Genomic DNA, 16716 nt, shown 5'->3' with positions numbered 1-16716 from the left:
AAAAAAAAAATGGAGCTACTTAATTCTACACTTGAAAGATTTGAGCTTTACAATGCCGTATATTAAACAGATTTCTCAGGCCAAGACAGGACCACCAAGAAAATTAAACTTGCCGTTCTTCATCATAAGTATTTACACACACACACACACACACACACACACACACACACACACAAAAGCACTGAACACTGAAGAAACAATAGGTTAAAAAGAATGGATGAATTCACATTTTTTTTTTTGTAGCTGACATTACACACGAAGAGGCTTCAAGCATCAGCAAGAAAATTAGACAAGGTCATCTCTATTACCTCCTTATTTTTTCTGATTTTTATTGTAAATATATTAAATATACACAAAAAGTATTCCTCACTCAGTTCAACAATTATCAATACATATCTTATTTATATAAATATTTATATAAAACCCACCCAATACTCAGTTCCTTCAATTACTTTGAAGTAAATACAAGGTATATCATTTCACCTAAAAATATTTCCGTAGGCATTTCTAAAATATAACTAGTCTTTTGGGGGGGAAAAATAACTGCACTATAATTATCACAACTAAAACAATATGACAGTAATCCTCTAGCATCATCCGATACCCAGTCAGTGTTCACATTTCTCTAATCATTTCATGATTTCTTTTCATGGTCTGTTCAGTAGGGTCTGAAGTCCACACACTGTACCCGGCTGATATGTCTCTCGGGTCCTTTTTCATCTATCGCTTCCCTCCCCTTTTCCTTGAAATGTATTTGTGGAAGAAACCAGGTCATTTGCCTTACAGCACTGTCTGTGTTCTGAGCTTGCCGACTGCACACTGCGGTGTCACTTAAATGTCCCCTGAAATTGGTGTAATCGGTAGTTCATTTTAGATCCTTTCTGAGATTCAGCATTGCCTCTTCCGAGATTGGTCAGCTGTATGATTTTTCCTTCCTTTCAAAAAGAGCAACTCTATACCACGACCTCAATACTATACAGTGTACAGCTACTGCGGATGAGGATTTTTTCTGGGAAATTCTTTGGTGGGGAGGATACGTAAGGTCCTCACACGGTCTAAAGGAAAGAGCACATACAAACCTTAGAGCCCAACAGACCTCGCAGAAGAGCCGCCCCCACGAGTTATGTGACCTTGACCCCGATCGTTACACCTTGGTTATTGCATTTGGAACAATAATACCTTCCTCAAAAAGCTGTTGTAAAGATTAGAAAGAGTGACACATGTAAAGCATCAAGCACACCCTAAGTTTCTAATCGTGGATGTTATTGCTCTAGTTCTCTGGAGCTCTCAAGCATGACTCTGCCCTCTGCCTGGTTCTTTCGCACTCTGTCTGCTGACCTACATCCCTTTCCAAGCTCCAGTCGCCCACTGCCTTCCCAGGAGGTGCTTCCAAACCCCCAGGCTGAATTACCAGTAGCTCCTCTGTGTACCCACCGTCTCTTGAGTGATCAGCATTTATCAAACCACTAAAATGTGAACTACCTACAGATAATGCCTCTATGTCTTTATTTAAAGTTGTTTTAATTGTAAAACATTTCACACATTAAAATGCAGGAAACATTATACATATATATACATATACACAGTTTATATATATATAAACTGTTACTTATTTACCCTCTACCAAAGTTAGGCAAGTATTAATCTTTTATCTAATTGGCTTCATCCTTCTCTCTTTTAAAAAAAATATAATATTACTGACCTAGATAAAGTCTAACCCTTACACTTCATCCATTTGCTACCTCCCAGAGGAAATGTCCACCTTAAAGCATATTTTTGTACTTTTATTTCATAAATACGAAGTCCTAGTCGAGAGACACCATTGCACATATTGGGTCTTTAAGGTTTACATACATAGTATCAGGCTGTATGTATTCGTTTGCTATTTGCCTGTTTTTTACTAATTTTTATGCTTTTGAGATTTGTCCATGGTGTAATATGGACCTCTTCTATTCACTTTAACTGCTGTGTAGTATTCCACTGTACAAATGAATTAAAATCCACTTAGCCATTTCCCTACTGAGGGGCAGCTGGGCGGGCTCCAACCTTTTATTACTATAAACTGCGCTCCAGTGGCCGGCTGGGGACATCTGTTCACGTGTTAGCATTTCTGGCAGGGGTGGGGGGTGGGTGGGGCGGGGGGGGTCCTATCTCCATATGCCAAATCCTACAGCCCAACAGCGCCTGAAATATTAAGTGCTCAATCGACGTTTAGTTAAGGAAGACAGAAAAATATGAAGTTTTTCATTCATCCAAGCGTGAAATGCTGGCGGGCATAAAACCAAAGCATCACTGGGGCCCAATTATTAAAGATACAAAGTTCTCCAGGACCATTTATAAATGTTAATAGACTGATATTTCTTGGCTGGAGCCACAGAAATTCCTGTTCAAATGAATTACAGGGGAAATGAAAACATAATGCCAGAGAAAAGCCACCATTCCCCAGGTTGACTTTAGCTGTGTATCTAGTTCAGTTCCGAGGACAGACTGTCATGGATGAAACTGAAGGCCGGGTCAACCACAGAGCTCTGATTTAAGGCCGTGAGTTGCCAAGGGGTCTAATACCCCACATCATCATGAGGTCTTATTCCCTCTCGTGGGAATGATCAAAACTGGGTCAGAGCATAAACAAATACACTTTGCCCCTAAGTGTATTTTGGGACAAATTATGACACATGTTAGAGGCCAGCATCAAGATCACCAAACTACTTGAAAAACCTGATAATTGATGCTATTTGAGGGAATAAAATACACTATCAGCTTCTGATACTGCTTAGCAAACTAAATTAGAAAACCTCTCAACTTTGTCATTTTGCAACTTGCCCAGCTATGAGCCTCCCACATGCAAAGGCAATACCAAGGATCCGCCAACCCAAATTATGAAACCACCTATATCTTCCTTAACCAAATGTTTGGCAGTAAAGATGAGATGATCCTTAGGCCACTTCGATCCACTCCCTAGAGCTGAAGATGAAACTAACCTTCCCTGAGGCACAGGCTGCACATGGGAAGGTGGATGCCTGAATGAATGTAAAGTCCTGTTACAAGGAAAGAAGGAGGAAATAGCTCTTGGGTAGATAACCAACAGTGTCAGCGACAGTCCACCCCTTTAACGTCCCCATATCCCTATGCACGCCTCTTGTCCTGATTTAAGACGCTCATGCCTACATGAAGTACACTCACTCCTGCTCCAAATCTAGGATCTCTGATGTGCAGGCTTCATCTTCAAGTTCCTTCTCATACTCAAGCAATGCACAGAAAAAACCAAGAGTGTTGCAATTAAAAAACAAAAGCCATTTGAATATATAATGTAGGCCGCTTTCCCCACTAGTCATTGGCTGAGTGATGAGACGGTGTAGAAGGTTGAGGGGCTTGGCCAGAAGAGCAGAGCAAAATCTCCAACAGTCTCAGAGTGCTTTGAGGATAAAGCCCCACTAGAAAGAAGGAGTCTAAAACAAACAGGTCTCCAGCTCAAGACATTTGTCAGATTTTGAAGCTGCAGGTAGCAACAGGGGGGAAGAACTAAGATACAACCTCTACATGGCAAAACAGTTAGAATTCAAAGCTGAGAAAGGCCACACTCAAAAGGCGAGGATAAACCAGAGCTGAACCAGCAGCGGCAGGCCGGGCCGCACTCACAGGGGCTTCCGGTCTGCCCTGCAGCCGAGGTCCCCCCTGCCGCTGCTCCGGGCCAGCCTCCTTGCCCGCTTCTGCAGACTTGGGGCCCCTCCACAGGTCCTGAGGGGCAAAGGGCACTGGTCCTCCTTCCAGGACACCGCCTCCTGGGGCCCCCAGGCCCACAGCCAGGGCCCTGAGTGGGGATAGTGTGTGACCTCAGAGGGCCCATTCGTCCGCTCCTGGGCAGCCGGAGCCCAGCCCACCGAGGGCCGACTTTGGGGAAGGTCTGTGCCCTGGAAGCAAAGGTGAGGCCCCTGGCCGGTCGCTGCCAGCAACCACAGGCTACCGAGCCGCCTCGGGGGGTGACAGTCCGGGGCCACCAGCCCCCGGCCCCACCCAGAGCAGCCGTGCAGTCACCCCTCTCTGGGGCCCAGAACGTTCCTCCCTGTGCAGTGTCTGCAGGACCCAAGGACGGGTCGCAAGTGCCAAATAAGGGCGAATATCTGAAAACGGGCACCAAAGGAAAAGGAATAAATGGTTGTGACATTGAGTTTTGCCGTCAAAGCACTTGGAAAGGCCCCCAAGCCTGACATCCTTTTTCCAAGTTGCGGTCCTTAAGGGGTTGTCCAGAAAGTGTCAGAAGGACCCCGGGAAGGACAGAGAGGCCTCGGCACCATCTCTGCCGAGATGTCCCTGGAAGAACAAGCAGTGAGTCCTAAGGGCGGAAGCAGGAATTAGCACAGGGAGACTTGGGCCTGGGGCCCTGGATGCCCACATCTGACAGTGACAGCGACCTTTAGAAGTGAAGCCGGCACGCGGCACAGAGCAACCCGGCTGGAAAAGCCACCAGTGGGCCTTTTGTTTTCACTTATGTCTAATTATTTTACGCAGCAATTCGTGGTTCCGGGCAGCTCGCAGAGGGGAGCCACAAGGGGAAATGGGTGGAGCTGAGAGCTGCAGAGGATTGAAAACCCCATGTCTTCAAGGAGAAAACCTACCGCTGTCGCCTGCATTTCTTCAGTGGGATTTATTACTCATCCAAGCACAACAGATATAACCGGGCGGCGTATATGCTGCCGCCTCTCCAAACACAACACGGCCACACGGCCAACAGGCCACCATTTCCAAAACCTCATCTCCGTCTGTAAAGGGTCCCCCGCTATGGTAACCATCTCGTACCAGACAAATCCTGCTGTTGTCACTGGACAGACACGGTTCTTTCCATTTCTCATGTGGGCTTTGAACAGACCGTAAAATCCACTGATGGATTAGTCAGATTGTGACCACATTTCCTTCCACAAAGGCGAGGTGAGCTACGATGAATTCAAGCCTGGAGGCCTGCACAGGAAAATCCTACAAATTCCCTCTTCATACATTGAGGCTGAGACGCGTGGACGATACCGCTGACCCCCACATTCCCAGGTCATGTATTAGCTCTTTGGACGAACGGCTGGGAAAGCGCATCCTTCCTTGGTTCTGGTCCAGCGTACCAGCAGCCGCCCACGGCTGCGGCTGAGCCACTAGCCCTCCGGGGCTCGGACGCCTGGTCCCTAAAATTAGGCCCTGTAGGTTTCCTGACCTAAGACTCCATGATTGTGTCTTTAATTTGCAGGAGGCAGGGGGGAAAAAGAGCAGATAATATCTTGGAAGAAATGGGCAAAAGAGTTGGAAGAGAAGTTGTTGCTGGGGGTGATAGCAGCCAGCTCTACCTGCCGTAACCCAAGGCAAGAGGGATCCCTCTTTGCTTTGAGATCAGAGCTCAGCCTTTCTAGGTCCCAGCGAGATGCTGCAGCCGCAGTCTCACAGCCCCGGTGGGCAAAGAGAACTTGGCCTGAAGTGCGTCATCTCCCCCGCTGCAAAGAGCCCCGTGTCACGCACGTCTTCCCCTGGGAGGAGGGCACCTTATCGCCGCATTCAAGGGGCGAGGAGGGGAGAGGCCACATCATTAGTAGTTAATGTCTGCTCTTGCGACAGCTACAGAGAAACAATGAGAAGATGACGAGGGGAAAGCAAGGTTCCCGGAAAGGTCCAGGTGTATCACTGGACAGTGAAGTACTTATAAATAAATGATGTCATAGAGTCACAAAGGGGTTTTTGAAAAACCTTATGCGACACAAAGAGGCCAAACACTGCGTGCCTAACAAGGCTGCCTTTATTCCGTGGATCCCAACCCTCCCTTCAGCCTCTAAGGAGACCGCAGATGGCCTGGAGCTCCCCGGGTTCAGAGGAGCATCGGGATGCTGGAAGGCTTCCAGGAAAGAGCCGCCAAGTGAGTTCCAGGCTGCAAAGGGCAGCGCGTCAGGACAGGGTCAGCAGCACGGAAGCCCAGGTAAGCGCAGCAGCCCCGAGCCCACCAGCGCCAGCACAACCTGCAAATAAGCACCAGGAACCCCGTGAAGGTTTCCCTTCTCCCCAGAACCGCGGCCGGGCAGCTGCAGACCACACCTGGGCTCTCGGCCAAAGAGCCAACAACATATTTATAACCTGCAGATCCAGGGGCCGCGGCTGCTGGCCTGAGGGACGGGGATTAGCCGTCGGCTGCCAGAGACACGGTCCCACGGACGGTGACCAGCCAGCGGAGCGGTGTCCGGGTCAGTGCAAGGCACGCGCCGGTGCTCTCGCCCTGTGCCCTCCTCCCACGCAGCCCTTCCCCTCGCTCTCCTTCCCTCCCTTCCCCCTCCCGCCCCCACAGCGATGCCCGCTCGCCGGCCTCCCGTTGCATTTGCTGCCTCAGTCCGGGGAGTGATGAGACGTTACAACAGACCGCCCCTGAGGCCTCAGTGACCCTGCGGCCCAGCCTCCAAGACCACAGGGTCTGCAAAGACGCGCAGCCGGCACGCCGCCAGGGTCACGGGAGAGGCCGCGGAGGCCACCGCGCTGCCTCTGTCCTGCCCACCTGCTGCCCAGCCTGCATCTCGGACTGCAGTGTGGGTCAGAGGTCAAGGATGCAGAGTCTTCTGGAATCCTGAGTCTGTCCTCTTCCACTTAAGCAGCCTGAACCTGTCTTTCCCTCAAATGCACAACCTCTTACCCTAAATTTACTTTTTTTAAAAACCCAGAGGCAGGAAGATGTGGGAGAGTTACTTCATCTTCTGTGTTTGAAATCAGTGATCTGAAAACGCATGGCTTTTAGATGGACTGACATGGCCATTACCTGGGGCACTTTACAGATGAATTACTCATGCTTCAGGAGAAGCTCTCCCGAGTCTTTTCTTTCCTCTTTTTAACAATCCTGTGTTGACTGAGAACAAGCAAGGAAACCAGCACGGAGAACGCCCTTAGCCAGCCCACCTGGAGGGAGAGGTGCGTGACCCCACCTGGCCTGGGGGCAGCCCTGGAAGCTTTGCCATCACAGGCCCCCTACACCTGAGAAGCTAAGGTTCTACCGGGCTCTTCCTAACCCGTGTCCACTCTTCTTCCTTAGAAAGAAACCTCATAAACGTGACAACCATCCTATAGTTCAGATCTGGTCAGGGTTCCGGGTCCACCTGTGATCGGCGGAAGGACACAGGACAGAATGTCTGCTGACCCCCAGACACGGAGTGTGGACGGGTGGACAGAGAGGCAAGCAGTGCGGCCAGAACTCAGCGCTGACTTGGGAGCTGCCTCTGCTCCTTTGCTTCCTTCCATCTGTTCTGCAGCTTCCCCAAGACCCCCAGAGTCAGGGCCTCCTCCCACCACCTGAGCCCCCGTCTTGCAGGCTCTGGAGCTGCGGTGTGAGGTTCCGCAGGGCCTCACCCTGTGTCACAGGAGCAGCTGGGCAAAGCTGGAGGGGCCACTGGAGGAATTCAGGCCCAGGCAGACGAAGGTCAATGTCCTACGAGACAGTGGAGAGGAGACGGAGGGCCCAGGACCCAGAGGGCCCCGAGGAGGTGAAGCTCAGGCAGCTCGCGGGGCTGGGGTCCCAGAGACCCCAGGCTGAAGACCATGGCAGAGCATGAATGGATGAATGGACAAACAGAATGTGTTCTGTCTATACAGTGGAATATTATTCAGTCTTGAAAAAGGAGGAAACTATGACACCTGCTACAACATGGCTGAACCTTGAGGGCGTGATGCTCAGTGAAATAAGCCAGTCACAAAAGGGACAAATAGGGTAGGATTCCACTTATATGAGGCACCCAGAGTAGCCAAATTCATAGAGACAGAGAGCAGAATGATGGGTGCCAGGGGCTGGGGGAGGGAAAATATGAGAGGTAAGCATGTAATGAGTACAGATTTCAGTTCTGCAACATGAAAATGTTCTCGGGATGGATGGTGGCGATGGTTACACAACAGTGTGGACATGCTTAGTGTTACTGAGCCGCACACTTAACAATTGTTAAAGTGGTACATTTTATGTTATGTGCAGTTTAACTGCAATTTTAAAAGAGTTAAGATAGTTTTTAAAAAAGTGAACCTGGGGAAACCCCCGAGGTATTCTTGCTAACATCGGTAGGATGTCCGCCGTCATCACAACCATTAACACAGTACTAGTGATGCTAGCCAAAACAGTTAGATATGACAAAGAAATTAGATGTATAAAAATTGAGAGGAGGTGAACCTATTACTGTTGAGTCATGGTATTACTACAACCAGGAAACCATAAGAGAATTAACCAAAACTACTACTATAAACAAGACTTCTACGAGAGGAAGGTAGAAACAAGGTCAACGTTAGACTTTACCATGCCTTTGTTCAACTTAGGAAACTGTGTCCCATCCCAATAGAAAAGGCACCTCTTTCTGGTCACGGGGTCATAGCCCCATGAGCATGCTGCCTGGCCAGGAAAGGGCAAGCTGAGTTCCAGCCCCAGGCCCCCCTCAGCTGGAGGCCTTGTGCAATGACACAGGTACACAAATGCACACTCTCAGTAGTAAGACAGAAAATTAACACATAGAAGTCAACAGCTTCACACAAACAAACACCTCTCCTTCCAAAGATGGGGAAGGCAACACCATTTACAAGATCAGTAAAAGAGACAAAACATCTAGAAAGAACTTAACAAGAAATGTGTAAACCTTCAGAATAAAACTTCAAAATGCTCCTGAAGAATACAAAGGTAGAATTTTTAAATGGAAGAACATACCATGTTCTTGACAGGAAGACTCAACATCAAAAGACGCCAACTCTCTCTACATTCATTTAATTAAAAATGAATACCATCTCGATTTTTTTTTTTTTTTTTTTTTTGCGGTATGCGGGCCTCTCACTGCCGTGGCCTCTCCCGTCGCGGAGCACAGGCTCCGGACGCGCAGGCGCAGTGGCCACGGCTCACGGGCCCAGCCGCTCCGCGGCACGTGGGATCTTCCCGGACCGGGGCACGAACCCGCGTCCCCTGCGTCGCTAGAAGGGCATTTTTCTGGAACTAGACAAGCAATTCTAAAGTCTATATGAAAAAAAAGGAAAGAGAACCAAGAAAATTCTGAGAAGAAAAATGAGGGAATTATTAATTTTCTGGGGTGTGGTAACGATGTGATGATTATGTACGCAGACGTCCTCCCTTCGGGAGCGGCTGACTTGCTGTCTGCACCGTCTGCGTACGCACGGGCTCACACACAGCTGTGCTCACGCACGCACACGCGCACACGCGCACACACACGCACACACACGCACAGCTAGGGCAAAGGTGGTAACTGCTATCAGTTGTTGAATTTACAGTGTGGATACATAGGTGATCGTGAGTAAATAAAGAGGTGATTTATTTATCCATCATAAAAAGTTGAAAAAGGGCACACCATAAACAAAGTCAAAAGACTAATGACAAACTGGGAAAAACCATTCGTAACTCGTATCATAGACAAGAGTTCGTCTTCCTCAAACCCCCCAAGATCAACAACACGGAGGCTGGATTGGCAGGGGTGGGGATTCCACGGCCGTCAAAATCGCAGATGTGCCTGCTTTACGTCTGGGAATCCGGCCTGTGGACGCTCCTCGCGTGCGCACAGCGACAGATTCCAAGCCGATCCGCCGGACCATTGCTTGTCTAGTAAAAGGCTGACAACACCACAAGCACCCCTCCGTGCGGGGCGGGGGGGGGGGGGCGGGGAATGACCTCGGCACGTCCACCCGCGGGACAGCAGGCGCGTCTGGAAGAGAAGCTCCCGGGGCGCTAAGCAGAGATCTGCAGGGCGCAGTATTAGGGGAAAACTGAGGTGTTCGGGGGTTAAAAAGGAAGACAAATAAGAACATATTTTTATTTGTTTATACTTCCACAGTGACCTACCAGAAGGACACGGCAGGCACATCCTCCCCCAGATACACACACAAAACTAATCAGAGGCGCCGCCCTGCAGCTGGGGCTGGGGAACCGGAGGCCAGTGACCCAGGTGGGAGGAAGACGTCTCAACGTCTCTGCCTTTTTACATCTTTTTTCTACGTAAACCATGTGCGTGGATCACCTATGCCAACAATAAGATTCAAAGGAAAAAGAAAAACATCCTCAAGAACTTGTGATTTCTAGATAAGGATTTCCTAACTGTTGCTGAGACGATGTGAAGATTCTTCTATGAGTCATCGGGCCCACACCTTGACTCCTGACCGCCTCTGTGGCCTCCGTCACCTCCTGTAAATGTGCCAATTAAGGAGCCGCTGCTCACCTGGTGGGTCGGGTCCCTGTGGAGAACTAACCTCAACGACCCCGAGCAAAAAACCCCTTCCTTCGCTGACTACAAGCGCGGCATTTGCTCTAAGCTCCCCATCAGCCCCCCCCCCCCAGGCTCTGCTTGTATAGACACGGCCCGGCTGCTCCCAGGGGCCTCGGGTCCCTTCCAGATAATTCCTAAACAAATATGGAGGCGAGACAATCAAAGAGCAAGAGCGCCGGGGGCGATCAGGGTGGGCGGGGAGAAGCGCCGCCCCCTGTGGTCTCGTCCAAGACACCAGTGCCAGCCACGCCACGTCGCCACCCTCCCGAGCCACCCGGATGCCGGGAGGCCACGCGTGCTGTTCTGTCCATTCCAGCCTCTTGGCAAGAGAGAAAAGCCGGAGCGTGTGAAGGGCCCGGGCTACGTGCGTGGAGCGCGGACCCACCGGAAGGCCTGACCCTCTCCCAGAAACCACTTGCTCAGGGGGAAGACGGAGTATTTTGCAGGGCGTAGCTGCCCGTCGGGAGGACGTCCCTGGGCTCCCCAGGGGGTGACGGGGAGCAGAGGCTCAGGCAGCACCCCCATCCTGACACCCCACGGCGGCTCCCCTGCAGGAAAGGTCAGCTTGGAAGAGAAAAGCACTCACTAAAAGGCCCACGCAGCCCGAAGGCCCGGGCGAGGGAGGAGGTGCATTTCGTGGGCCACCTGCAGGGGGGCGGCCCGGGGTTTAGGGCCGCCGGGAAAGCTCACGGGTCTCGCCGACAGTCGACCTGGGCCGCTGCTCAGGCCGGCAGGACAGGGCCAGCACCCGATGTGTGCCCTGTGTCCCCAGCGCCCTACTCACCTACCCAGGGCCAGGCCGGCTGGGGGTGACAGCCGCCGTCACAGCCTGGCGCCCCCAGGGACAAAGCCACCTCGATTTATCTTCCTAAGTCCTCGGCCTTTCTCCACCCACCCACAACTTTAGCTCTTTCTGATTCCGTTTTACGCGATAAAACTACACAGCGCGATACGATACTTAAATACAGAAGATTAGAGATTCGGGGTTTTCCCAAGGAGGGTACTGTCAGTGTCAACTCACCACTCAGAGCCCCTCTGGAGAGGGCGGCGGGCTGTAAGGGGGGCCCTCCCAGCGCAGCGCCCTGCTGACCAGTGCTCACCGAATCCATGGAGGCCCCAGATTTTCCTCCGGGAAATCGGAGGGAACAGCGCTGCTGGCTCTAGCCGGTGGCCGGCGGCACCAAACCGACGCCAGCAGGCGGGGGGCGGAGCTCAGCCCCGGACCTCAGCGCGGGTCACAGCGCCTGCGCCCTCCCCGCGCGTCCCGGAGGCGCCGCCTTCTCCCGGGACACGTAAGCACAGCTCTCCGTGACCGGGGCGGGGGGGGGGGGGGTGGTGACAAGGTCGGGACCAGGGAGAGAGCCCACTCAGCGCATTCTTGATCAACGAGCAGACCGTGGGGACTCGGGGGGGCGCGCGTCTCCCCATCGCCGCGGGGGGCTCGCCCTCCTTCCTGCTGTGGCAGCGGTGCCCTCAGCGTCCCCTCGTCACTCACAGCTCACGTTCCTAAATTTGAGGCAGCACCTGCGCGAGCCCGTGCTTCCGAATGACCGAGGTCTGACACGCCTGCCCGTTTCCCTTCCTTTCCTGACGCATAAAGTGGGGGGGTCCCTGGCGACGCCCTGGTTCAGGCCTTGCATCGGCCAGACAGGGTGAGGGTGTGTGTGCCGCGTGTGTCGGTGGGTGGGGGGTGTGTGTGCGCGTGTGTGTGTGCGTGTGCCGAGCGGGGGGTGAGCACGTGTGTGGTGTGTGGGTGTGCGTGTGCGCGTGTGGGGGTCAGAGACGGACACAGAGTATCTCTCGGGTGGCTGGGTCACGTTTTGAATCACTGGTGAACTGAAGCCAAACAATTCAAGTGAAGAATTTCTTTCTTCATTGACTCACGAAAGGCTGACCAGCTCTGGCAGAAACTCCCCCAAATTTTTACCTTTGGGCAGACATGGCCCAGCACCAGACAAGGGGTTTCAGCCCCAAAGAATCTGGCAGGAGGTCAGGAGCAAGGGAGTCAACTGGCTGAGACCGCCGCCTGGCCCTCGTGGCGGCCAGCCTCTGCTCCCGTGGGCGCTGGGGCCTGCGTCTGCAGCCTCGCCGGACACAGTCTCCGCGTCCCCGGCGACAGGGCTCCGCTCACCGGGCCGCACGGTTACGTCCCAGGAAGGGATCCGTGAGCTAGTGTAAAGCCACCTTTGCGGAAACAGCACGTGCTGTAGACTTCACGGAAAAATCCACACACATACCCTAGAGCTACCTCCTCTGTAGAGAACCTTCCATGCTCAGAACACGCTGATAATCCTTCCTGTGAGATACTGACACACAGAGCGTGTTTTGTCATGAAGTTCAGAGGACAGGTGTGTAACGTTCCAGAGCACCTGCCAATACGCAACGTGAAATGGAGAAGCGAGGCCCTTTCCAGACACGTGCCAGCAAAGTACGCGTGCCCGAATCATCTGGATAAAGCGCAGACGCACATGTCACTCGATGGAGCTGACGGACAGACGGGATTCGCCACCTCAGGCCGCGTGTGTGTCGTTAGTTCCCCGAGTGACAGAAAACAAAAATTCTTCCAGAGACTAAGCGTACAAACGCGGGCTAACTGCTGTTTGCTGAACAGTCACCTGCCGCTTCTTCTCCGTGGCCGGGCTCTGAGGAGACAGGCAACCCCGAGGCCGAACCCGCTCTGTGACAATGACAATGGGTGACAGAGGCCACCTGTCCTAGCTCCTGCCACAAGCCAGACACCGTCCCACGTGCTTTGTCACCACTTGCATGTAATTCCTAACAACTGAGTGACAGTTGAATTACAGTCAACTCCATTCAGAACCCCTCCGTCCCAAACATCGCCAGCAATCCCAGCCACTGGTCACGGTGCACCTGGGCTCCGCGGGCACATCTGAGACCTGGGGGCTGAACTGTCACCATTTCCTCATAAGTGCAGGGGCCTCTTTCAATAGGGACAGAAGCTCGTCACACTTATGCTGTTGCCTTGTGGCTGGCACAGCCCCTGGCACAGGCTACATGTCCAATGATAACGTTTTCGTGCTTTCCTTCCGTGTGGAGGTGGCCAGTGCCAAGCCTCGAGTCACACTAAGTCCAAGAGGGGCCCCTGGAAGCCCACTTCAGGGCACTGTTTTAGAGTCACTGTCCTTATCCACCTGTGCAGTAGACACTGTCTCATGAGAAATGCACAGGAGAGAGAAAAGCCACAGTATTTCAACCACAGTAATTAACAGACGGCCCAAACTCCTCTGCGCTCAGCGGGGTTCAAGGAGCCCGAAATACCTGTGTTTGGAAGCCGAGGTTGAAATGATTATCAATGCTGGGTGCAAAGCAAGATCAAAGGGGTCGCCAGAGCTTCTCGCGTCCTTTGGCAACTCTCAGCCCCATTCTTCTCATCGCCCACTCTCGGCGCCCGTTCACAGTAAGGGCGTGACAAACGCCTCTTGCAAAATCACAGGGCACACCCAGCACGTCCGTCTCGGCACCTAAACACCAGGAAACCATCCCCCAACAGAATAGACAGACGACAGGAAAGAGGGCTCTGGTCCCATCGTGGGCGGCCTCTTTCCACGTGGAAGCAGCACCAGAGCCCACGCGCCGGCTGCCCCGTAGGCACCCCAGATGCACCCCGTGTAGTCTGGGCCCGGCCCAGCCTCTACACAAGTGTTTCCCAAGAGGGAACCCAGAGAACAGCGGTCTGGGAGATAATTCCGCGGTCACCCTGCGTGGGGCACACACGCGCTTCACGGGATTTCAAAACGCGCTTTAGCAGCTAAAGGCTCTGAGGAGGCCCGCGGAGGAGGAACAAGCTGGACTCTGCACAGAATTTCCCAAGGCGACCCAAGCGCAAGATCCAGATGACTAGTGATCTGTGGAACTCACTTTAGGGACGGTGCCAATGGGAACAGTTTCATCGTCTCACTCTGGAGAAGTGACAGGACAAGCCGTCCTTGTCAGGAACATGTGAAAAGGACACCAGAAAGGGAGCCCTCACTTGAAGTGTTTTCTCCCAACATGGCTCCAAAGGCCAAACACAACGTCTCCAAGTGAAATCAGTCACTGCTTCTAGGACACAAGACCCTCACGTTCAACAGCTGAACGCTGACAACCTTCGCTCTTTGCTACGTGTGCCGACACACCGCCACTGGGGACAGCAGATGAGGTGGCACCGGTGCCAGTTGTGGGCAGAAACGTGGGGGCTTTGACAAGCAACTTTCCTGACAGCGGTACAAAGACGAGACAGAAGAGAGACTGCTGCTTCAAGGGAGAGAAGGGAAAAGAGCTGTTTTCAAAGTCTGGCGTCTTTATTAAGAAAACATTATATAAATGCAGGTAATTTTTAAAATGCGAATTATCTCTGCTTTGATAAGACCAAAACTTAAATGACTAGATCACAGCCATTACCCAGAATCAACAGATCTTAAAAACGCCCCTCATTATTCACAGAGTGTCCGTATTTGCGATTCTCCTCCTCACGAAAATGCACTTGTGACCCCACATCAATACTCTCAGTGTTTCCACGTCCACTCACGGACGTGCACAGGGCAGGAAAGAACTTGAGTTGTCTTTTCGCGGCCTCTTTAGTGGCCCACTTCCCCTTTTCTGTGCTGCGCGTGGTGGCCGCCGGCACGGTGATGAATGCCGGCTCGCGCTCCTAAGGGCAAGAAGGCCGTGGCGCTCAACTGCGTGTATTGGATGAACCTCGTCCAGCTCTGCGCCGCGGCGCTGTGGGCCGTGAGCTCAGTGGTAAAGAATCAACAATGAGTATTAAATAAGGTGTCTCTGAACAGAAGCTCACATAAAACAAGGTCCTGTGTTAAGCAGTTGATGAAAATGTTGTGACCAGAGGCTCACGGAAACCTGACCCTGTGTTTCCCCAGGAGCCCTGGTCAGTGTCTCTAATTCAGAGTCCCTGGTGGCAACGTTCCAGAGCTGAATATCACCAATGATGAGAATGGACTCTGATATATTTGGGGAGCAGGGAGAAAAGTTTCCTTCAAGGAAAGGTCTCAGAGGTTGAGCAGGATTACTTCCGAAGGTGAGCAAGCTGCCAGGAGCCCACCTCCAACCCGATGGTGAGCCCTGGGTGAAGCCAGAACCCCTGGGTCAGCAGCTGGGTGCCCTCTGGTCCCTGCCGGCAGAGGACGCAGGGCAACGTGCTGAGTGCGGTCCGTGGCCAGCCTGCTGACTCAGCCCCAAGTGAGACTCTCTCGTACCTTCAGAGCTTTCTCTTGATTCCTGGCAGAAGCCCTAACAGGCAAAACTTCATTCACGTCTGAGGTCTGCTGCTCTAAACTTTTGTTCTTGTCTGGGCTCATTTTAAGCTGAGATCTACTGCATTTGAAACATCATGATGATCTAGGGCAACTGTGACTTCAAACAGCCTTAAAGATCTGATGATGTCATCAGACTGGTTTGCAGACATTGTAACCTCGCCCTTTTCTCTAAAGGAGAATCCAGGAGGCCGTCACCTGATGGGGCCGTGTTACTATGTCTGCAGCTGGCGCGGCTGCCTTGAGTGCACTGAGCGGCTGCTGACCTAGAGGAGGCATTCTGGTCCACGGCAAGAAGCTCAAGGCCAGAGCAGCCGACGTCCGAGGCCGCCATGTGGCCCAGGCTTGGTTCTGAAGGAAGAAAAGTTCTAGTCTCTACTCCTGCTTCCTTCTAGCCCCAGTGCCCCCTCTCCCCACACACACCAACGCACAGACACACACACACCAACACTCACACCAAGACACACTCCAACACACACACCAACACAGACACACACACCCCAACACTCACACACACCAACACCCACACCAACACACACCAACACCCACACCAACACACAGACACACACACATCAACACTCACACCAACACACACACCAACACACCCCAACACACATGCACAACACACAACACACACACCAACATATACCAGCACACGCACACACACGAACACACATGAACACACACACCAGCACACTCACACACACCAACACACGCACACACCCCAACACACATGCACAACACCAACACCCACACCAATACACACCAACACACGCGCACGTACCAACACATGCACACACATCAACACACACGCGCGTGAACACACACACCAACACACGCCCACACATGCACACACACGAACAGACACCCACACCCACACACGCGCACACACCGACATACACACCAACACACCCACACAGCACATACCCACACAACCTTCAGCAAGGTTCATTTTGCTCAGTCTTTTAAAAACCACATGCTTCTAGACTCGGCCCACGAATAGAAGTTCATAGTCAAAGGAGGCCGATGTAAAGTCCGTTCCGTGGAAAATCCTTTGCGGTCAGGCACCCCCAGCCCTGAGGCACCGCGTGCTTCTTCCACCCGGCGATGGTCCTACAGCTCCAAAGAGATACGTTCTGAGTCTGAAATAGCACATTTCTCCTCTGAACTGATGGAAAGAGCCTTGGGCGACTCTGAGAGCG

This window comes from Kogia breviceps, chromosome 10, assembly GCF_026419965.1.
Source record: "Kogia breviceps isolate mKogBre1 chromosome 10, mKogBre1 haplotype 1, whole genome shotgun sequence".
Taxonomy (NCBI): domain Eukaryota; kingdom Metazoa; phylum Chordata; class Mammalia; order Artiodactyla; family Physeteridae; genus Kogia; species Kogia breviceps.
The sequence above is the reverse complement of the archived record's forward strand: the minus strand, read 5'-3'. Positions refer to the sequence as shown.